The sequence below is a fragment of the Labeo rohita genome, chromosome 8, assembly GCF_022985175.1.
Source record: "Labeo rohita strain BAU-BD-2019 chromosome 8, IGBB_LRoh.1.0, whole genome shotgun sequence".
NCBI lineage: Eukaryota > Metazoa > Chordata > Actinopteri > Cypriniformes > Cyprinidae > Labeo > Labeo rohita.
Window position 1 is genome coordinate 12,059,288 of NC_066876.1, and position 25,441 is coordinate 12,084,728.

General features: G+C 34.9%; 1 long non-coding RNA gene across 1 annotated transcript; it reads right to left on the bottom strand.

The window, feature by feature from the left end:
- Nucleotides 1–7,397: 7,397 nt before the first annotated feature.
- LOC127169974 (uncharacterized) lies at nucleotides 7,398–10,840 on the bottom strand. Its single transcript, XR_007828294.1, has 3 exons — nucleotides 10,817–10,840; nucleotides 8,982–9,104; nucleotides 7,398–7,874 (listed from the first exon to the last, which is right to left on the bottom strand). It is a non-coding gene; the product is annotated as an uncharacterized LOC127169974 (long non-coding RNA).
- Nucleotides 10,841–25,441: the final 14,601 nt, after the last annotated feature.

A 25,441-nucleotide genomic window follows, 5' to 3' on the forward strand; every position in this document is an offset into this window, starting at 1 on the left:
ATTAAATTTTAAAGCACAGCCACCATAAAAACAGACTTTAGCACCTCTTTTTACTTTGAGATCTGCCTAAGGGTAAATACAGATTTAAAATCATAACAAGATGTAATTTAATAGCTATGATACCTTTTTTGAAATCCATTCTTAGCATATCTCTGACGGGAAACACTATTATTTATGCCTTGGAAGAAAACTCCTAATTTAAACAAAAAAAATAAATAAAGCATATACATAAACCCAAATAGGAAGTAAAACAGTTATCAAATAAACATGTGTCCCATTTTGTGTCCTAAACTCCTGGAACATGCAAGTCAATGCAATTTTGGTAAGAAATCAATCTAATCTGTGTGTGTGTAAATATTTTGTAATCGCTAACATTTTCATAAGTAAAGCCACATTTATTTTGTAATTAAATTACGTAATTCCAATACATGTAACTAGTTACTCCCCAGCACTGCATGTAGGCTACCAAATAGTGTTAACCAATTGTGAAATAGCTCTTTACACATTATTTATCTCTCCCATTCAGTATAGTATGTATTGCCCACTATTCACAATCCATTGCTTTCCTGAATCCAGTGCCGCTCTATATATCTCCTACTTGTTTCACTCAGAAATATCCCGAGTTGCAAACTGCATTTTGTGGTCATGGCCTTATTTTGAGAATTTCCTCAGTTTAAAAAGTGTTCAGATTGCTTTTGACACAGAAAGTGTGTAATAAAATGAATTGCTTTGGGTTTTAGAGGACAACATTGTGTTATGGCCAAAATAACGTTTGATATTGCCACAGTAAGTGATATTAAAACACATACCAGACTTTCTGTCATTCTTATGGTCAAATTTAGTACGTGGGGGTCTTTTATTGATCTCATTTAGTAATATCAAAGTCTGCCTACACTGTAAAAAACAATTTGTTAAGTCAACTTAAAATAATTTGTAACCTGGCTGCCTTAAAATTTAAAGTTCAGTCAACTCAAAAAAAGTTTATTCAACTTAAAATGTTAAATTATACTAAGTGACAACTTAGATATTTGAGTTGAGTCAACTTAAAATTTTAAGGCAGCTGGGTTACTCTGCCTATCTTTGAAATTTAGCAACCACAAATATCTAAGTTGTTACTTAGTACAACTTAACATTTTAAGTGAACTAAACTTATTTTAGTTGACTCAACTTAAATTTTAAGGCAGCAGGGTAACAAATGATTTTAAGATGACTCAACAAATTGTGTTTTTTAGTTTTTACAGTGTAGACCGTCTTTCATCTTACTAAGTTCAACCCAACCCAAGGTTTGTCTTGTTAAAATGCCATGTTGATTTTTGTAGCCGCAGAGACTGTTACTGCACAAATCAAACCATTTTTGCTTGTAAAAATGTAAATCAGAATTCATATATTATGTATTTTTCAAACTATTGATTTCTTTTGTTGGATTATACCATCTCTTTAGCTTTTAACATTTTATTGTTATGAAATCTGCATTTTATAAACCTTCAAATGCAGATATGATTTCTCAAACCCCGTCTTGGTGCAAAGCACCTTGTTTGTGTTTGCCACCTTGCTGGTTGCCTACAGCTGGATTTTAAATGAAAGTGTCCACTGACGCTTTCAGAGAGACAGATGTGAGAGTCTGTAGCCTACCTAATCTTTTTCTGCCGTAATCACACTACTCTGGCATATTTATTGAGGAAATACAGTCCCCTCCTCTCGACTGAGTGCTATATCATTATGGGACAGATCTAACCGTGGAATACTGCTTTCATCTCATTGGCTCTCAGTTTCAAGTTGCTAGAAAAAGAGTTTTGTAATGAGGCAGGAGAACATGCATGTCTCTTGATCTAAATGGAGGAAGTCAGGTACTGTATGCTCCTGTAAAAACAGTTTAGTGGGGTGGAGCAGAGGATGGAGGTAAGGAGTGGGTGGGGGGTTACAAGACGAAATGGCAGGTTGGCGTTTACACTAGATTAATGAGCTAGAGGAATGATGTTCCTTATCACTGCACTGCACATGTTTCTAAATTAATGCAAAAGAAGGCACTCCTTCTCTTTCTCCCTCTCTTTTTTCTCGTTCACTTCATTTCTTGTGGTACTGTATGCATCAGGCGGTACATTTGCATCCAAGCAGCCCCCCTCTGTTTTCATTTCCCCCCATTTAGTGCTCGCCATAACAAGGCTTCCAGAATGGACCAATGGGAATCAGCTTGAAGAGTGCTTGTTTGCTTACAGTGCTTGTGAGGCAGATATATTGATATTCCTCCAGCATCTCAGATTGGGGTTTGTTCTAAACCTCTAATGTGATTTCTACAGTGTATTCAACCTGAAACATTAAACGTATGGACTTTCTTCAGACTTTGAATTGTAGATAATTAGGCGATTTTTAAAATCTCTTTGTAGCCTATATTTTTATAAAGTTGAAATTAAACATTGGAATGGAATATGCTGCTTTCAAAATGTTCCCAACTGCAGAGTTTCTGCAGTATTTGCATATAGAATTACATTTTTCTAATTGTATACTGAATTGTGATTGGCTGTGTATGCCTTGCATGTATTTAACTATTTATAGCTAGATGTGGGAATTGGGAAGAATTTAGAGAGATAGTTCACCCAAAAATTTAAATTCTGTCAGTAATTACTCACCTTCATGTCATTCCAAACCCGTAACACCTTCATTCACCTTAGGAACAGAAATTAAGATATTTTTGATTTAAAAAATATGTGTCGTTGTACACTGGTAAGCGCACGACCAAAACTTACACAAAAGAGAAGAAATTGTTAAATAAAGTCATTATTTTTGTTTTCTTTGCGTGTGAAAAGTATTCTCATAGCTTCATAAAACCATCGAACCTCTGATGTCACTGATGCCTAGATTGTGTTAGTTGCGTTGCTGTCAATGCAGGGACAAAAAGCTCTCAGATTTCATTAAAAAATATCTTAATTTGTGTTCTGAAGATAAACAAAGGTCTTACAGGTTTGGAACGACATGAAGGTCAGTAAAATTAATAACAGAATTTTTGAGAAAACGGTCCTTTTAACAGTTAGTTTTTCAGTGTTTCCTTTGACATTTCTTTTAGTACTTGGAAGTACTGTAAAGTGTAAATAAAAAAAAGAGAAAGAAATGCAGTTTATTAATTTAATTTTATAAAAAAAACAAAAACAAAGAACTTATGTTTTTAATCACTTTAAAACAACAACAAAAACTTGAGTGAGGCTGCATTTATTTAATCAAATGTACAGTAAAAACAGCAATATTGTGAAATATTATTACAGTTAATAAGTTAACAATTAATAACTTTATTTCTATTTAATCATATTCTAAAATATTTATTGTGATGGCAAAGCTGCATTTTCGGCAGTTTACTTCATTCTTTAGTGTCACACGATCCTTCAGAAATCATATACAGTGCCCTCCAATAATATTGGCACCCTTGGTAAATATGAGCAAAGGTGGCTGTGAAAATAAATCTGCATTGTTTATCCATTTAGTCTTTCATTCAAAATCTCAGTATGAAATAAATGTATTTCTCTAGATCACATTGGCCACAATTATTGGCACCCAATTACTGCAGCGGCTTTTCGCCCTGATAACAGCTCTGAGATTTCTCCTATAAAGTCTGATGAGTTTGGAGAACACCTGACAAGACATCAGAGACCATTCATTCATCCAGAATCTCCCCAGATCCTTCAAATTCCCAGCTCTTATCTTCAATTCACCCCACTCATTTATACGGGTTCAGGTCAGGGAACTGGGGCTGCCATGGTAGAAGCTTCATTTTATGCTCAATGACACATTTATGTTGATTTTAATGTTTTTTTTTTTTTTTTTTTTAATCATTGTCCTGATGGAAGATCCAACCAAAGGCCATTATAAGATTTCTTACAGAGGCAGTCAGGTTTAGATTTTTTTCTGTTGGTATTTGATAGCATTCATGATGACATCTATCTGAACAAGATATCCAGGACTTCTGGCAGAAAAATAGGCCCACAACATTAAAGATCCAGCAGTATATTTAACCGTGGACATGGGGTACTTTTTATCCTTGTCTGCACCAAACCAATCTGGTGGGGTTGCTGCCAAAAAGCTCTTTTTTTTTAGTTTAGTTTTTTTAGTTTAGTTGTTTTTGACAACTGAATATGCATGAGTGAGGAGGATTTTTCTTGAAACCCTCCCGAACAACATGTGGTGATGTAGGGGCTGTTTGATATATGTTTTCTTTAGACTTTGTGCCCCCAAGACTCGACTAATCTTTGCAATTCTCCAGCAGTGATCTTTTGAGAGTCTTTGGCCACTCAAACTCTCCTCCTCACCGTCTTTAGTTCCAGACAGATTTGTAACGTCTTTACTTGATTGGAACTTCTTAATTATTGCTTAATTCAATGCTTTAGAAACTTTCCATTTTGTGAAGCTGAATAATCTTGTTCTGCACATCAGAACTATATTCTTGGTTTCCCTCCTTGTGATAGATGATTAAGTCAATTTGTCCTTTGTCTTCTCTTGTATTTATAGTCCTGTGGAACAGGAAGTCATAGCTGGACAATTTTACTCTCCTAGTCACTGGTGTGCTAAAAATAATAAAAAAGAAAGGGAATATAATCTAGAGAGATTTTTCCCATAAGAATTCTTAGGGGTGCCAATAATTATGGCCAACATGCATTGGAGAAAAACATTTATTTCATAATGTGAGTTTCCCCACTTTTGTTTTACAGTAATGAAAGGTTAGAATTTTGTAGTTTTTTTTTTTGAATGAAAGATCAAAAAGATAATGCAGGTTTGTTTTACCAAGGGTGCCAATATTACTGGAGGGCACTGTAATATGCTGATTTGCTGGTCAAGAAACGTTTTTATTATTATCAGTGTTGAAGACACAGAAATTCTCAGAAAGAACAAAAGAACAGCTTTTATTTGAAACAGAGATATTATAGTAACATTATCAGTGTCTTCGCTGTTGCTGTCAGTCAATTTAACATATTTTATCACATGCTAAAAGCATGAATTTCTTTAAAAAACGTACTGACCCTAAACTATAAATATCAATACAATCCATTATGCAAGAGCTGAATGTTGATTAAAGACTTTTGTTGACTGAAACAGTGAAAAGCGTAAACAGGTCATGCAGCACCTAACTCTGTTTCTGTCACGGTAGCAGCAAGGCCTATAGCCAAAAGAAAGTGAAATGGGGCTGGTGCTCTGCATTGTGTAATTCTCTGCTCCACTGAAGACAGACTGGACATTGGATTTGAAGAATGAAAGCTCACTGCACTGAAACAATAATACAGATGGCTTCTCTTTTTTTCATCCTTCAGCTGTGGATATATGTCCACTCCTGTGTCTTACTTTGTTGGCTTCCCTGCTCAAATGATTATTGATAAAGCAATCGCTTTCAGAGGACTAACAACGGGAGTCAGAACCAATCTCTTTTATTCAACTCTGTGATTGGATTTGTAGGGCCTACACGACTGTTGAGGATTTATCGAGCAGAGCACATGGCAGATATAAGAGATTCTCTTTCAAGAAGCCCAGATTGTAGCATCGTTCAAGTCTGTGAAGACTTACTATAAAAATGGTAAACAAAATATGAAGGAATTGTTCACAGTGCTGCATTTAAATGCAGAAGGGTTCAAACGGTCATTCAGCTTTTCGGGTCCGGTTGTCAGTCACAGGCTGAGTGAATGAGAGTTTAACATCTGGTATTCTCACAACATCTAGCTTAGTCAATCCACAATGGTGAATCAATTATGGCTGTTTCAGATAGAGAAGAGAAGGCTTTTAAGAGCTTGATTAAATGTCAACTCTGATTACTTCGCAGCTGACGTATCTATTCCTGTCAAGAGTGGACATCTGATGCTGATCTGTAGAACAATGGTCTGCTGCCTCACTTAGGAGCTTTGTGCTCTTCGTTTTCAGCTGGAGTGACATTGTGTTTGGTTGGGTTACAGCTGTTGCTCAGAGATGATCCTCTTGACATGTTTAGTAATAGCATTTAGCCTTTAGAGTATCTTGAAAATGGATAAGAATTTGAGTGTGTTCTGCATTTGTGTGGTTGTGACTACAGTAGCAATTTTTAAGGAAAGAATAATGACAGAATTTTTATATGGGCAGTCGTGGCCTAATGGTTAGAGAGACTGACTTGTAGCCTGAAGGTCATGGGTTTGAGTCTCTGTAGCGGCAGGGATTGTAGGTGGGGGAGTAAATATCCAGCAGTCTCTCTACCCTCAATACCACGACTGAGGTGAGACCCGCGAGCAAGGCACCGAACCCCCAACTGCTCCCCGGGCATGTGTGTTCATGCTGTTCACTACTCACTGTGTGTGTGTGCACTTGGACACATGTCCTTTCCTTTCCTTTCCCATTCCAAGTATGATGGTTTTTAAAATGGAGGTTATAATAAGGCATCTATGGAAGTAAATAGCGCCAAGTGTTTTTAAAATAAAATAAAATAAGATGAAATAAATAATAATAATAATAATAATAATAATAATAATGATAATAGGGCCAAGTGTTTAAATAAATAAATAAATAAATAATTTTAGTACTCTTTCAAATAGAGGTTATAATAATCTACAATGCAAGTAAACAGGGCCAAATGTTTTCAAACTAAAATAAAATTGAATTGAATAAAATAAAATAAAAAATAAATACAAAATAAATAAATGACAACAACAACAACAACAACAATAATAATAATAATAATAATAATAATAATTTTGATGATAGGGCATCTACAATGGAAGTAAATAGAGCCAAGTGTTTAAATAAATAAATAAATAAATAGTCATAGTTTTAATGCTCTTTAAAATAGAGGTTATCTACAATGGAAGTAAATAGTGCCAAGTGTTTTTAAAATAAAATAAAATTGAATAAATAAAATAATAATAATAATAATAATAATAATAATAATAATAATAATAATAATACTATGGCCAAGTGTTTTTAAAAATAAAATAAAATAAAATAATAAATTTGATACTCTTCTAAATAGAGGTTATGATAATCTACAATGGAAGTAAATAAGGCCAAATGTTTTAAAAAATAAAATAAAATTGAATTGAATTACATAATAATAATAATAATAATTTTGATGCTTTTTGAAGTAGAGGTTATGATAAGGTATCTACAATGGAAGTAAACAGGGTCAAGGGGTCTTAAAATTAAATAAAATAAAATAAAATAATAATATTGCCAAGTGTTTTTATAAATAAAATAATAAAAATTAAATACAACTGAATTGAATTAAGAATGGAAATAAATAGTGGCAAGTGTTTTTAAAATAAAATGGAATGAATGAATGAATGAATGAATTAAATGTGTTATAGTTTAAATTTATATTAAATGCAATTAGTTGAATTTGAGTGTGCACTGCTGGATGTACTGACATATGAGATTTTATTGATTCATTTCATAATCTGTTTTTATTGTGGGGAAAAAATCTTTTTCTTTTAAAGCGAATGAGCTCTCTCTCTCTCTCTCTCTCTCTCTCTCTCTGTGCAACTTGACCACTAAACATGCATTTCCCCCCTGAAGCATTCAAAAACTACTTGGCTCAAAATCTGAGGGTGCTGACACGTTTGACATAAAAAGCTAAAATATAATTCTTATTATAATAAACATCAGCATCACCATAACTGTCATTTTTCATCAACGCACATTAAAGTGTAACTGAATGCTTAAAATGAATCTTATGTTGCAATGCAGTGCACACACGCAAGCCACACACACAAATAAAATTGCACCAGTTGAACATGCATCATTTTGATCAAGGTTACATTTCATTCCTCCCTCTCTCAGCTGCTCATCTGAAGTGTTTGTGGGAGATGAAAAGAGGCTGAGCTCTTTGAAGCTGATTTTCTACTCCTGCAGCTCCCGTTATCTCTGCAGCTCAGCATTCTCTGGAGTTAAGAAAAAGAAGAAGACAGAGAGAGAGAAACAGGGAGAGAGAGAGAATCTGATCTGTAATTGTAACCTACACATTGAACTTTTCCCCTCACTTACTTAAACCATCAACTGACTATTAAAGGTATGATCTTAAATGAACAGTTCACCTAAGAATTAATAACAAGTATTAAACTAATATTTAGTAAATATTTTCTCAACCTCATGCTTTTCCAAACCCACATGCTGTTATTATTTCAGTGGAACAGAAAAGGAGAATTTGTGATGAATCTTGACACAGTTCTTTTCTATACAACATCTGTGATATCAGCCCTTTAAAAAATACATGTCTGTGTGAAAATTTTAAAAAATCTGCAGTAAAAACATTACAATAAAAGCGATGTTGTTAACTCTACTGTTAATAACATAGTAACTCAGTGGTTGTTTGTTTCCCTTTAATCTGTCTGCTTTAATTCTGCGGTAATGCTTGGATATCTGTCGAGAATGGATGGATTGATAGATGAATGAGAGCACTGGGATATACAGTATTGATTGCACAGTTTGTCCAAGGTTAAAATGTTTTAAAGTATGCATCTACTTCCTTTGTGGAAAGATCTCATGTTTCATGAGCTATTCTCCATTAGGACCCCATTAGGTGGGTAGGTGATGGCCATACTGTAACTGACCTCTATGTATGATTGATTCCGGCACTGAGTGTTTGTGTGATGTGTGTGTGTTGAGGAGTGAGAAACTGAGTGATGAAGATGTGCCATTTAGCCTTGGGTGTATTTTAAGGAGTTGGCAACTTTTGAATCACTCTTAAAGGGATAGTTCACCCAGCTCAAAACATCTATTCCAAAGAAAAGTTGTACAACTTCCATTTTTGGGTAAACTATCCCTTTTAAGATTGACCTTCACAACACTGCCCACCATGATTAAAAATCTCAACTGATTGCGATGAAATGATTTAACCTAAAAAAGCACTAAACTTCAAACTGGAGGACGTCACACGGCCGTCTAAGAAAAATGATCTCAATTCGTAATGGCATCAGCTTCTCACGCTCATTCCTCCTGCGAGTGCGAGGCTCAAATTGAAGAGCAGCTATATAAAGACATTCATTCACCTTCAATCTAAGTCCTTCATGCAGTCAGCTCTCCGCTTTCCACTGCTGGTATCCATCACCTCTGACAGACTCAAACTGGCTTTTTCCTTTGAAAGACACCCCATGCTCTGCTATCCAGCAATCCTGGATCAAAAAAAAAAGGTCACTGCAAGGTCAAGTGCACTAGGAGGGTTTTAAATACAAATAAAGGACATCTTTTCTTTTTGTAAACATAGGAATATTGATTAAAAGTAGAAGGTGCTTCAATGTTATGGTGAAATGTTTGTTAAACTTTGCTACACACGGCAACGCGTGATTGTTAAAGGAGAAGTTCACTTCCAGAACAAAAATTTACAGATAATGTAAACAGCCCCTTGTCATCCAAGATGTTTATGTCTTTCTTTCTTCAGTCGTAAGGAAAATGTTTTTTTGAGGAAAACATTTTAGGATTTCTCTCCATGTAATGCACTTCTATGGTGCCCCCAAATCTGAACTTCCAAAATGCAGTTTAAATGCAGTTTCAAAGGGCTCTAAATGATCCCAGCCAAGGAAAAAGGGTCATATCTAGCAAAACTCTAATTTTGTTTTGTTTTTAATTACAATGTATATACTTTTTAACTTCAAATGCTTGTCTCATCTAGCTCTGTGTGAAGTCTGTTTTTTTCTGGTCATGACAGTTAGGGTACATCTAAAAACTCCCATCTCATTTTCTCCTCCAACTTCAAAATCGTCCTACATTGCTGAGTTTACAAAGTAAACATGCAAAGAAGATCAACCACCCTTTACAAAAAAGGTAAAAACAGCAATGTAGGACGATGTTGAAGTTGGAGAAGAAAATGAGACAGGAGTTTTTAGACGTACACTAACTGTCTAGACCAGAAAAAAACAGTTCATGCAAAGCTACCCAAGATGAGCATTTGAAGTTAAAAATATATAAATAGTTTTTTTTTTTTTTTTTTTTTTTTTTTTTTTTTTAGAAAATAACCGTTTTGTTAGATAAGACCCTTATTCCTCGGTTGGGATCGTTTAGAGCCCTTTGAAGCTGCATTGAAACTGCATTTTGGAAGTTCAAATTTGGGGGCACCATAGAAGTCCATTACATGGACAGAAATCCTGAAATGTCTTCCTCAAAAAACAAATTCTTTACAACTGAAGAAAGAAAGACATGAACATCTTGGATGACAAGGGGGTGAGTACATTATCTGTAAATTGTTGTTCTGGAAGTGGACTTCTCCTTTAATCTAAATCTCGTAGTTAGTAGTTGATAAACCATATCTTCTTCTGTTACACATGTAAGACTCTTACATATATTTAAAATTTGTAGGAAAAATTCCATGTCGCAAAATGCCAGAGCAGCATTTGTGGACCGGTAGCAGTGGCCTAGTTAACCCATCATTAGCCTTAATTCACTTGACCTCATAAAAAAAAAACTGTTGTGCAAGCGGTTTTAGACTTTTAGCCAGTTAAACTTGTTGTCCATGAGTTGTCTTCTAATACTGCAGCGTTCCTTGGTTTAAAATATTGCAGTATACTTTTGTGTGTTATTCTGAGACCAAAAGGCAAACCTAGCAAACTATACTACTGCTTAAAGGTTTGAGGTCAGTATGATATTAAGCAGCACAACTGTTTCCAACGATTTGCGCAGTAAATCAGCATATTCAAATAATTTCTGAAGCATCATGTGACATTAAAGACTGGTGTAATGATACTGGAATCCCAGGAATAAATATTCTTTTAAAATATGTTAAAATTCTTTTAAACTAATAATAATTTACAATATTACCATTTTTATCAACTAAATGTAGACAAAGCTTTAAAAAACCTCACTGACCCCAAACTTTTGAACAGCAACGTACCTCACTGACATGTGCAGGAATAGCATTGTGAAATGATGTAAATAGTTCAGCTGTAATGTTTGGCTTCCCATCCAGCTCATAAGTAAATAAAACCGGCTGTGTGACCATGAGAAACAACAAGGCATGGTTTGGCATGCAGATGGCAGGGACTTTGGCATTTCTAAAACAAACAACTAACTTAAATACTTATCTCTCTTGTTCTTATCTCACAAATGCATAAGGTTCCCACTGATTCCGATCGACACGATTACTGTGGAAATAAAATGGTGCTGCTTGAAGAGGAATCAAACTAAAGGATAAGATCTATCGAGATTCTCTCAGTCGATTGACCAGTTCTTAAAGGCCCAGAAAGCTGTCATGTGTCTTGAGTCAGCTGTCAGAAACTCTTGATGTGATAGACCCTACCATGGTATTAACTTCTGATAAACACCAATATGCTGCTTAAATAATAAAGGACTAGAGTAAATAAATAATAAACATTGATTTAAAAGAGTCATGAACTACCTTTGTTTATTTTGTATTGTTCTCTGAGGTCCACTTATTATGTTATTAAGATTTTAACATGAAAAAACATCATAATTTAGAAGTACTGTTGAGGTCAAAAGTTTTCATCCCCCTTTCAGAATCATTAAATATTGTAATTATTTTACCAAAATAAGAGGGATCATACAAAATGAATGTTATTGTTTATTTAGTACTGACTTGAATAAGATATATAACATAAAAGATGCTTACATATAGTCCACAAGAGAAAATAATAGTTGCATTTATAAAAATGACCCGGTTCAAATGTTCACATCCCCTTGGTTCTTAATACTGTGTTGTTACCTGAATGATCCACAGCTGTGTTTTTTTGTTTAGTGATAGCTGTTCATGAGTCCCTTGTTTGTCCTGAACAGTTAAACTGTCTGCTGTTCTTCAGAAAAATCATTCAGGGCCCACAAATTCTTTGGTTTTCCAGCAATTTTGTGAAAAATCTCCATTCTATTCAAAAGTTTTCACCCCCCGGCTCTTAATACATGTTTTTTCCTTCTGGAGCATCAGTGAGCATTTGAACCTTCTGTAATAGTTGCATATGAGTCCCTCAGTTGTCCTCAGTGTGAAAAGATGGATCTCAAAATCATACAGTCGTTGTTGGAAAGGGTCCAAACAAACAAAAATGCTAGAAAACCAAATAATTTTTTAGGCTAATGACAAAGTTTTGAGTTCTGAAACTTACAGGATGTTTTTATAGCACGATGACCTCTATGTCCTAAGATCAAGGGAATTTTGGTTTCTCAGTTCATGACGCCTTTAACTAATTGGGGCATCGCTCATGTTGTTAAAGGGATAGTTCACCCAAAAATGAAAATTCTGTCATTAATTATTCATTTATTGTCAACATTTACTCACTCTAAAGCTGTATGACTTGCTGTCTTCTGTGGAACATACAGTAAATAGAAGCAACATAAGCAAAATGTTGGTAACTAAACCATACCAAAGTAGCATTTCCTGCAACCTGTGGGGTTAAAAAGATGATAAACCTCTGGTCCCAGCTTGCATCCACAATCATAAATAGTTGGCATAAAATTATTCAGCATAGCTGATGTATGCCAGTTGCAAAATTGCATAAAGTTGTGCTTTTAAAGGGAACCTGTACACACACCTCATTACTAGTTCTGTAGACCCAGATGTATTTGGTGAAAGTAATGATGCAACTTCGTGACACATGCTGTGTGAAGAAGATAAAGCTGTTGACTTAATCCAGGAGAGCATGTTTGATCAGGGAAAACCAAGCCCACAGAATAATAAACACCTAACATATTGTGATCTTTTTGGCACCTTGCCGAACCTATAGCATAGTTTAAACAGAAGCAAAAAAATATATATTATTTTCCCTGTGAACACATCTAAACATCCATAAAACTAACTCTTAAACAAGCCTTCTTTTTCTTTTTCTTTCTTTCTTTCTTTCTTATAACATAATTCTAACAAACTTTAGAAATGTATGGAATAAGTTATACTTCTGAAAACCATTTTATAAATAAAGTGTTTTAGAAATGCATACTGTAGATGTTACTTACTTGATGATACTTAAAATCTATCTTTTTTCTGCAGTGGATAAGTCATCTGTATTTCTGTTGCATATTTACCTTTTTCAGACAATTTGTTTGTCAGCACAATTCAGAGATTCCTCCTTGCATGTGCACAGTCCAGTCAAGTGAAATTTCATCCAAACAGACTCGTTTTCGTTTCTGCTTGCGTGTACATGCACACGCACACAAATACACACAGAAATGACACATTCCCCTATAGAAAGCTTTCCTAAAGCTGCTCTCTGCTTGTGTTTTTGCAGGAGAGGTTGTAGCCTGCACATAAATCATCAACTCAATGCACAGCTATAATGTGTCTCGGTGGAGCCGGTCATCTCTGCACACACACACACACACAACACTTACACACTTACACAAGCTCGGGTGGGCTGGGGGTCAGAGGTAAGGAGAGTTCTAGATGTATTGAACTCTGAATTAAACTGAATAACACATGAACTCCTGCTGGTACATAGCGAGCAGACTTGTGCCAGAATAAATCTAATGTTGCTGTATGTCCCATTCATTTCTCAAACAAATACATCTTTCAAGACTATGATAACACATTCTTCAGCTTTCTCTTTGACAGAACATGTTCTAGAAAGGTCACTGAAATTGGATCGATTAGGAATACTTGGAACATACAGATCACATATGACAGTAAATAAACATTACAATGATATATTTTCAAGGCACAAAGCTGTCATTGGGACGGTGCTCTAGAGTTCAAAAGCTAACCTTTACATCTTTGTAGCATATCTAACCCTAAATGGTACATATTAGAACTTAAAGCGCATATCAGTAGTTAAATTGTACATATTTGTACCTTTTGATTTGCTGTCAGTTAAAATTGAATCCTGATTTATTATATATTCAGTGATTTAATTATATATATATATATATATATATATATATGTGTATATATATATCAAAATTTACTGAGAAAAAAAACACAAATAAAGACTTGCAAAAACAGACATTACAAATGGCTTTATAAAGTGATACATTCAGTAATATTACAAAAGCAAGAACACTGCTTTTCTGAATATCAGCAAAGTTGTAATAATATTTTTTGTATTTCTGTCATGACAACCCTTGGAAGATTTTAGCACGGTAATGGATATGACCATGTTAATGTATTTGGTCTTGGCGGAACAGATCTGCTACACTGCTGAATTGCTGCTGCTGTTGGTTATTGCTGTTGTTGTAGATTATTACGCATGTTGCTGCAAAGCAAGTAAAGGACATTGCTACTGCTGATACATATGCTGATACGGTGCTGTAAGAATTTAATTCAAGTAACTCGTAGCAGATCTACACAGGTGGAGCTGGGGAAGGTGGAGAGTTTCAGAGGAACTCTGAAAGCATGCTGTGTAATGCTCTAGCGAATGCTAACCAGACATAGTAAAACTAAAGCAGCATTGGTCATTGGCTGCTTGTGCCAAGTAGTTTAAAGCCATCATCCTGCACCATCTAGAGTTTCATGACAGAATTTGGCATTAATATTGAGTAATATACATTTCAGACAATATTTCCACTTACTTTACCTATTGTTGCCATACTAAGGAAAATAGTTCCAAACAAATCTCCTGAAGAATCAGTGTTTTTGAGTGAATCTGTTCCATAAAAGATTAAAACCGTATAAAACATAACTTTTTTTACGAGGTGATGATTTCGTAAGAATTTAAACAATGTCATACAAAAACATACTTTTTTTGTGTGTGAATGTCTAAATCAGGCGCAAACATAACTGTCACTGGGGCATAAGTAGATTGAGTAGCTTATTTGTGTACTACTATTTTTTTTTTAAGTAATTTTTAAAATCTGTAATTTTACCTTTACTTAAGTATAATTTTTTGATGTATTGTACTTCACTACATTTTAAAACACACATTCATTACTAAGTTAAAAAAAGAAATAAAATAATAATAATAAAAAAAAACAATTGCACTCTCAAAACTACTGCAGTAAATGATAGGGAGAAGTGGAGCAGACCCAGCTGAAAACAAAACCCCGTCGTATTCTGTGTCATACCCCTGGCCATATTTAGGCACTATTATTCAGTGTAAGCTGATTTTGCCTAGGGAGGCCAAAACAATATAGCAGCTTATAAAGTATCGACATCAACCCTTCGCAGACATGTAGAGGTAAGGTAAATACTTGCAGCGTTGCATTGGTGGTTAAAATGAAGCTTTAACAGTTTAGCAAGAGCACAAATTAGCCAAAAAGACAGTGGTACAAGACTTAGGGGTGTGCGATATGTCACCTGTGATAATATCGTAATTGTTTTAACAATGTGCGATTTGCCATTATCCAGTATTTTGCAAAAAACTAACAAAACACTCCTACAGAGAGCACATATACATTACGTATAGTTTAGTAGATTATACTAGTGCGCGTGCATATTTAGGGTGTTTTCACACTTGTCATGTTTGGTTTGATTAAAACTAACCCTGGTGCGATTGCTTTGTTAGTGCGGTTCATTTGAGTGCGAATGCTGCCACTTTCGGTCCACTTCCAAACAAACTCTGGTGCGGTTGGATTGAAATATGAACGTGGCATGGACCAAATACTTCTATATGGACCAAAAACAGGAAGTATTGAGAAAATGCAATGCTATGCTATGGTTTCACAAAGAGAACAAGCGGTGTATCCAAAACAAAATGAGCAGAGGGCAAACGTGGGCTCTTATTTGCTCTTTGTGAGTTTGCAGGTGGTGAAACTAAACTCATATACACACAACAAGCATGCTTAGTCCAGCAGACGGCATTAGGTGTAGTCGACTTAAAGCAGTGCTAAGCAGTGAATTGTGGCGTTCGGTGAGTTCCGTCACGAAATATATGTCATTCAACCTGACCAATCAGGTTGTGAACGTATCACTATGCCTTTAGGTTTGGTATCTTTAAGTTCCCTGTCAAAAAAACCAGTGTGAACGCTAAGTGAACCAGGACCAAATGTGTCATTTTCCTTTTTGGTCGGGACCAAATGAACCAAACGATCCAAACTACAAGTGTGAACACACCCTTAGAGTGTGTTCTTTCACTACGTGATTCAGTCTGTTAAAATGCATTTAGAATGATCACAAAATTGAAGATAAAGGGACAGAAAATGTATATATTTATATTATTATTATTTAATGTAGTTAATCAATATCACATGAAGAGTGACATTTTTTTCTCCAAAAATTAGCATGATTACATATAGATGTTTTTTTTTTTTTTTTTTTTTTTTTTTTTTTTTTTTTTTCAACAGTTAAATAAACAAGAAGGTAATTAGGAGACTTAGACACCATATTGCCATTTTGCTCTATTTTGACAACAAAAATCATTCCAAACTCAGCTACCATAAAACAGTTTTGCACCTCTGAGCAACATTTATCTGTTGATATCTGAATGAATCAACCACTTAAATGATTCGGTTCAATCGCAATGACTCACTTATTAACAGTGACCTGCTGAGACCTACTGGCGGTTTTAATTTCACATTTAAAGTATCTTTTTTTTTTTTTTTTTTTTTATATACTTTCAAATATTCAACGTTTTATGTCTTATATTCACATTTTAAATAAATCAAAATGATTAATCATGATAAATCAAAATGATTAATCAAAATGATTAATCAAAAGCTGCGAATGTCATACGTATCTTTCAGTGAAGCACGTTTCTGTGATCAGCAGTAAATCTCCATCCGAAGGCCAGAGGGCGCTCTCGTGCAGAAACTCTAAATACGCCCGAAGAAGAAACCAGGAAATCACGATCGCTGCAGCTGAATAAACAGATTTAACTACTTTCATTGAGAAATCAATGTGACTATTAAACACATGACGACGACAATGTATGGTTTATCTGGGGCGTTCTTATTATAATTTTCTATATAATACAGCATATATTTTATCACTGCTGTGAATACTATGAATACTATTCATGCCTCATTCTGTGTAAAAAGCCACATTATCTCACAGAAGGATTTATTTCAAACACTTGACTGACGTTATGAAGTGAGTTTGGAGTAAAAACATGTTATTAAATGTGGTGTACCTTAAAGGGGTTCACTTTTTCATGTTGTTTGAACATTAATGCGTGTTGGCAGTGTATGTACCAATCTACCCTATAATGATCAAAATCCATGCAGTGGTTTTTAATTAATCTGTAAAAATAATATCCCCTTTTTCAAATGGAGCCGTTCTCAGATGCCATCACACCGACAGAGGCCACTCCCACGATAGTTGATTGACCTGAGCTCTTACCTCAGACCAGAGGTACAGAGAGAAGAGGGGGCGGGGCGAGCAGAGCTAATTTGCATTTAAAGGAACAACCCCTTAGAACGAGATGATTTTTACAGAGCTCATTTTGACAAGGTAAAAAGGGTGTTGTTTTACACAACCATTGAGAACTTTTAATCAAAGTATATTATACATTTTTCATTAAGACCCTAAAGATGCATATCAACTTGTGGAAAATGGGCATCCGATGACCCCTTTAAGATACCAACACACTCAGCAAAATATAATTTAATTATTGTTATCGATGAAATCTCAGAAAATATCAAGATCTTTTTCGTCAATATCGCACACTCCTAGCAGAAATTATAACGTTGTTTGGCACCAGGGTCAGAAATAAATGAGGGCTTGGGGCAAAAATTTCCCCCAAATTTCAGTAAAAAATTAATTTGGCTTTCTTTGAATAATTTATAATAATATATATATTTTTTGTTTTTCATGCTACTGTGGATGTCTTTTATGTGAAATATCTTATTCATGGCAGAGCTAAATAAAAAATAACATGCATTTTGTATGATCCCTCTTATTTTGGTCAAATAATTAACATTTTGCAAATTCTGCAAGGTGTATGTAAACTTTTGAGCTCAACTGTAATTATTTGCCTTTATACTAAATATTTATGTAGCCTTATTAAAAGAGCAGCAAATTTGTTTTTATTTTCTAATGTTAAGCACTTAAGTGTACAAACCGCCGCTGTTCTGTGCCTTGACTAGGTCTGTGTAAGCCTCTGATGTTTCTGCAGTATCTCTGCAGGAATCCTCCACAGCCTGTAACTATAATAAACAGATCCCACCAGCCAAGACAAAATATGTCCTTAATCTGAGATCACGATAATGTGCTTTAACATACGGTATTCTCTGTGGTTTGGTAACTACTCACTTACTGACACGCACATTTTATTGATGGCTGTCTGGTGAAGAGCAATAGGTCAGAACAGTCATGCATTTAAACTGAAGTCATTAATCTACTTGTTTGATGGAGAGGAAAGCCGGACAGTTTGTCATCAGAGGCCTCTGATGAATGCTAAAGAGAGTCTATACAGAAGACAGAAGCAACTGCATATCAATGAGCTCAGCATTCATGAACCTTCGTAAAGCACCTGTTATTCTTTATTTTAGCATCGGGTTTAAGCAATTGCCTTCTTATAACATAATGCATTAGTGTGTTGATATCCGCAGGCAATCGCAACAGAAACCAATACACTACATGATTTATTACCGCACAACGCTGTTCCAGATTACTAACCAGACAGCGCTGGAAATGAACCTCGCTGGAATGAAGACTAGATGAATTTTTAATATTACAGGTCAGTATCCAACACACTTCGGCCCCATTGTGTATCAGCTGATACCTCAAAGGCTCTTTTGGATTTAAATGAGAATATCCCAGTTTCTCTGTCAGTCTTATACATCTGCTGACACAGAATAGCTGTCTGTTGTCTGGCGCAGAGGTAGTCTGCAGGCCACAGACAAATTCAGTCCTTTTAGATTCACACAATCAGAGACTATTCTTTTTTTTTTTTTCTTTCTTTTTGCACTTTGAAAGCATTTTGTCCACTTTGGTTATAAAAGTTGAGAGTTTTGCTTTTCCACTATTTCTGTGACAAATTGCGAAATGCTGCCAGTACTCCAAGCCATGTGCATCCGTATGATAACAGACACTTTTAAAAACATTCTATTTCATCCCCAGACTGAGGTTTTGAAGTTTCTGCACATCTCCTACACCTTTCTTTCCACTATTTTAATTGAATTTCATTGCGTGGACAAAGGAGCACCTTGTCAGCACTCCTAATTATGTAGAGTTTTAAAGAGAAGATTTCATGCTCCAGTGATTGCACATATTATTTGTCATCGTATGCAGTTTATTCATGCGCACTGTATGATACATTTTTGAGCTCATTTTCTTCTTTCGTCCTCTTTCCAGTCTGTTTGATCACATTCTGAATATTTAGTGTCAAAAGTGTCGAGTGAAAGCAGCACTGCACTTTTGATAGCTGATGTTCTACAGCATCGCTCTGTACATTTGTGATTAATTAAAAGAGTAATTAAAGTGTGAATTGAACCCTCAAGGGAACCATTTTTCCAGGCTCTATTGTCGCCCGTGTCGAAATCACCAGGAAGGGCATCCCGCCATTTAATCTTTCTGATCCCATTTGGGAAATGGTCTAGGAGCCTTTGGTCCCAGTTTAGGTAGAACATATTTAATTACATGCTTATGAGACCAGAGATTTGGCCTTTTTATAATTATGAAGTTCAGTAAAAATTATCGTTGTGGTACCCTAATTGTCTGATAATCGGGATCTGTTACATGCCATGTGCACTATGTAACATCATATGAATATCATATGCATAATAAACAAATAGTAACATATATGATTGCTCTGTGAAATTTTGTCAGTAAAATATAGTCATTTTATTGTGAATCTGTGCAATGTATACAGTTGAGGTCAAAAGTTTACATAGACCTTGCAGAATCTGTTAAATGTCTATTATTATACCAAAATATGAGGGGTCATACAAATTGCATGTTATCTTTTATTTAGTACTGATCTGAATAAGATACTTCACATAAAAGGCAATTACATACAGTCCACAAGAAAAAATAATAGTTTAATTTATAAAAATGACCCTGTTCAAAAGTTTACATACGCTTGATTCTTAATACTGTTTTGTTACCTGAATGATCCACAGCTGTGTTTTTGTTTGTTTGTTTAGTGATAGTTTTTCATGAGGCGATGTTTGTTCTGAACAGTTAAACTGCCTGCTGTTCTTCAGAAAAATCCTTCAGGTCCCACAAATTCTTCGTTTTTTCAACATTTTTGTGTATTTGAACCACTCCAAACAATGCCGGAAGACAACTGAGGGGCTCATATGCAACTATTACAGAAGGTTCAAACGCTCACTGATGCTCCAGGGGTAAAACCATGCATTAAGAGCGAGGGGTGAAAACTTTTAGAATTTGAAGATCAGGGTAAATTTAACTTATTTTGTCTTCTTTGAAACATGTAAGTATCTTCTGTAACTTCTGAAAGGCAGCACTAAATGAAAGAAATATGATATTTAGGCAAAATAAGAAAAAAAAATGTACTCATTTCCATTCTGATCAAAAGTTTACACCCCCCCAGCTCTTAATGCATTGTGTTTCCTTCTGAAGCATCATTGACCGTTTGAACCTTCTGTAATAGTTGCATATGAGTCCCTCACTTGTCCTCAGTGTGAAAAGATGGATCTCAAAATCATTCAGTCAATGCTTGAAAGGGTTAAAATACACAAAAAAGCTGAAAGAACAACAAATTTGTGGGACCTGAAGGATTTTTCTGAAGAATAACAAGCAGTCAACTGTTCAGGACAGACAAGGGACTCATGAACAGCTAGCACAAAAACAAAACAAAACAAAACAAAAAACACAGCTGTGGATCATTCAGGTAACAACACAGTATTAAGAATCAAGTGTATGTATACTTTTGAACGGGTCTTTGTTATAGATTCAACTATTATTATGTATTACTATGTATTATGTAAACATCTTTTATGTGAAATATCATATTCAGGACAGTACTAAACCAAAAATAACATCCATTTTGTATGAATCCCTCTTATTTTCATATTTTGCAGATTCTGCAAGGTGTATGTAAACTTTTGATCATGAAGTATCATGAAATTTAATAGCTTAGCCATAAGTAAAATGTACTCATCTTCTGGCCATCCAATATGTAGATGAGTTTGTTTGTTCATTAAACAAATTTCGAGAAATATTATCACTTGCTCACCTCTGCAGTAAATGGGTGCCGTCAGAATGAGAGTCCAAACAGCTGATAAAAACATCATAATAATTCACAAGTAATCCACACGGCTCTAGTCCATTGATTAATGTCTTGTGAAACAAAACACTGTGTGTTTGTAAGGAACAAATCCTTCATTATGGTGTTTTACCTTTAAACCATTGCTTCAATATCCATAATAACTCTTCTTCTAGTGAAAAAGTCCATACCCTGTTGTCCTCTCACATCAAAATCCATCCATATTTGTTTAGAATGGGTTTAGACTATTTTAGCTTGTGAACGGAATATTTCTGTCCTGATTCAGGCAAGACAATTGCGAAATGCTGCCAATGTTTTGTACAGTGGACTTGAGTTGTGTGGATTATTATGATGTTTTTATCAGCTGTTTAGACTCTCATTCTGATGGCACCCATTAACTGCAAAGGATCAATTTTTGAACAAGTGATGTAATGTGAAATTAATTAAAATCTGTTGAATGAAGAAACAAACTCTACATCTTGGATGGCCTGAGGGTGAGAATACATTTTTAACAAATTTTTGGGTGAACTATTCTTTTAAGACTTGTTTTTAAAGAATGCACTTTCAGCAAAGTTGATTTATTTATTTATTATTTTTACTGCAATATAATTTCTCTTGCATAACTATAAGCATAAATCAAGCCTAATTAGGAAAGGTTTATGTTTATTCAAGATGTATTCCCTGAAAACAAGTCACAAATGAATGTATCTAGTTTTAATCATTTAATTATGGTGAGATTTTTTATAGGAAAACAAGAAAATGCTTATTAAAACAATTATTTTTGCACTGAATGTTCATGACTAATATTTTAATCATCTGTATTATCTGCTGAAATCGCTCAGTTTTCTCATTTAGGCTCTTAAACAGCGTCTCTCTGGATTTTGAAAATGATCAGTGACAGAGAAATTTTCATTAGCATGATCCTTTATCCTGTCATCTTTTTCATGCTTATTTGATGCTGACCTTTCCAAGCATATTACAGGAAATGATCTGCAAAATCATTAAAGCAAGTGCTTTATGTAACATTTCTGGTACTCCTCAGCTGAAATATGCAGAAGAAGAAAGTAACAAGTAAAAGAAAAAGGTTTGTTCTTTTTAATGGCTTGTCTTCCCAGGCTTTTCTTTGAAAAGAGAAGCTGTCTTAAAACATTCTCCTCAGAGCGAATTAACTTGCTTTAGGGTGATGGACTTTACCTTTATTCAGTGGCATTTGAGGAGAACTTTGAGCTACATTTATTTAGATAAGATTTTTCTTTTTAACTAGAGGCGATCTTCGTGTTCCCTATTTCATCTTCCTTTATACTCTGCTGTTTGAAATTGCCTACAGAGTGAAAATAGCTTAAGTTAAAAAGTAATGCAAACTAAATGAAAGTACAATTTAAAAATGAGGCCGACTTCAGCATTACATCATTAATAATGATTATGACTCCTTAGACCATTAAATAATAGCATACCGTCCTGAAAGTGCTTGGTTTCCAAGGGTTTCTAGTTATGCATGCAGGTTTCTGATTGTGTCATTGTTAAGAAAGTCTAAAAAAAAACAACTGTAATTGGCTTTGCACTAGGTGAAATCAATAAGAGGCGGTGAGAGAGGATTACCATTTTAACATGCATGAAAGAAGGTAGTGAGTGGGAAGACCACAGCAATTTATCAGCAATTAATGACTGGGATGAAAAAGACTCTCCTCTCTGGGCTACAGAAGAAAACATTCAGCCTGCAGCTATCCATTCTCATTACTGCAAGCGGACACTTCTGCACCGCCATCTTTGTTTCTCACATGTGCATGTGACTTTAGCATGTTCGTCCAAAAAAATTAATTTACTGAAAATGTACTCACCCTCAGGCCATTCAAGATGTAGATGAGTTTGTTTCTTCATTAGAACAAGTTTGGAGAAATTTAGTATTTCATCATTTGCTCACCAATAGATCCTCTGAAGTGAATGGGTGCCGAGTCCAACCATCTGATAAAAACATGACAGTAATCTACAAGTAATCCACACAACTTCAGTCCATCAATTAACATCTTGTAAAGTGAAAACCTGCATGTCTGCAGGACACATGCCCATTCAACCTGAAATATCAGATTTTTGAGCCAAGCGGATTTCAAATGCAACTCACAAAATAATAAACAACCTGAGACATTGCATAAAATATTACTGCTTGTTTACAAAGAATATTGAATTAAGTTGCTTGTTTAAAAGCATCTAGCATAATTTAATGAGGTTTATGCTTATATATTCCCATGTTTTATATAAAACATGTCTTATTATTTTATACGCTTTGCATTTTCAAGTGAGTGCATTTTGAAGACATTGTTTGCATTGAGATATTTTGGCTACAGGACAAAAATATTGATGCCTTATCACTAACGTTTTAATTATCCTGCCCTCTTAGTAGTGCTGCCCATAAGAAGCAATGTTGACTTAGGTTTAGTAAGTTTGGTGAATACTAAAGGATTAGTAGTTTGATATTTGCCAGATTATTGAGTATATTTTTTTGAAAGGGAGGTTACAGCTGCACTGCTGCATCAGCGGTTTAGTCTGTGTATTTCCCACATATACTTTAAACATACAAGCAGAGTTTCAGTCATGGAGGTTGGATTTTCCTTCATGGCAGTGGGTTATCTTAAAGGAGAAGTCCACTTCCAAAACAGAAATTTACAGATAATATACTCACTCCTTCGTCATCCAAGATGTTCATGTCTTTCTTTCTTCAGTCGTAAAGACATTGTTTTTTGAGGAAAACATTTCAGGATTTTTCTCAATATAATGGACGGATATGGTGCCCCGAGTTTGAACTTATAAAAATCCAGTTTAAAAATGCGGCTTCAAATGATATCAAATGCAGTTGTAAACGATCCCAGCCGAGGAAGAAGGGTCTTATCTAGCGAAATGATCGGTTATTTTCATAAAAAAAATACAATTTAAATATTTTTAAATCCCAAGCGCTTATCTTGTCTTGCTCTGCCTGAACTCTATGTAAGACAGTTAGGGTATGTTGAAAAACTCCAATCGTATTTTCTCCCTCAACTTCAAAAATCATTTCAAAATCATCCTACATCGCTGCAAAAGTACCGACCCAGTCTTTGCAAAGTGAACATGCAAAGAAGATCAAACAACCTTAACAAAACAGGTAAAACAGGTAAAACAGCGATATCTGGCGATTTTGAAGTTGAGGGAGAACATGAGATTGGATTTTTTTGACATACCCTAACTGTCATGAACTGGAAAACAGAGGTAAGGTAGAGCAAGACAAGACATTAAGACACACAAAGTGTTTGACATTAAAAAGAATATAAATTGTATTATTTTTATTAAAATAACCAATCGTTTCGCTAGATAAGACCCTTCTTCCTCGGCTGGGATCATTTACAACTGCATTTGGTATCGTTTGAAGCCGCATTTAAACTGGATTTTTATAAGTTCAAACTCGGGGCACCATATCCGTCCATTATATTGAGAAAAATCCTGAAATATTTTCCTCAAAAAACATAATTTCTTTACAGCTGAAGAAAGAAAGACATGAATCTTGGATGACAAGTGGGTGGGCACATTATCTGTCAATTTTTGTTCTGGAAGTGGACTTCTCCTTTAGGGATGAAAACTCAAAAAAAAAAAAAAATGACCGTAAAGTAAGTAAAATATTAAGGATTAGTTCATTTCCAGAATAAAAAAAATCCTGACAATTTACTTACCCCTATGTCATTCAAGATGTTCATGTCTTTCTTTCTTCAGTCGAAAAGAGATTAAGGTTTTTGTGAGGAAAACATTCAAGGTTTTTCCTCAATATAGTGGACGTCAATGGGAACCATCAGGTTGAGGGTCCAAACTGCAGTTTCAATGCAGCTTCAAAAATTGTCTATACTTTTTAACCACAAATGCTCATCTTTCACTAGCTCTGTGATGCACATGCACGTCTTCACGCATTACAAAATCACACTGGAAAATTCATGCGTGGTTAGTTCTTCATCTGTGTACTCTGGCTCAAAAATGTAGGGTGAACAACTCCATCTCGTTTTCACCTCCAAATTCAAAATTGTCCGATTGTTTTACCATTTTTTTTTTTTTTGTAAAGGCCGTTGGAACTTTCTTCGCACATTTGCTTTTTAAACACTGGGTCGGTATTTCCGTCTACGTCACTCATGACCTTTTCAATGTGACTATGTAATGCATGAAGTCGAGCTAGTGCAAGATGAGCATTTATGGTTAAAAAGTAAATCAATTAGAATTTTCTTTAGAAAATGAACAATCGTTTCACTAGATAAGGCCTTTGTTCCTCAGCTGGAATCATTTAGAGCCCTTTGATGCTGCATTGAAACTGCCATTTGGGCCATCACCTGCTGACCCCAACTGAAGTCCACTACATGGATAAAAATCCTGAAATATTTTCTTCAAAAGCCTTCATTTCTTTTCGACTGAAGAAAGAAAGACATGAACACAATCCTTTAAGCTTCCCGTGGTTCACAATATAAGAAATA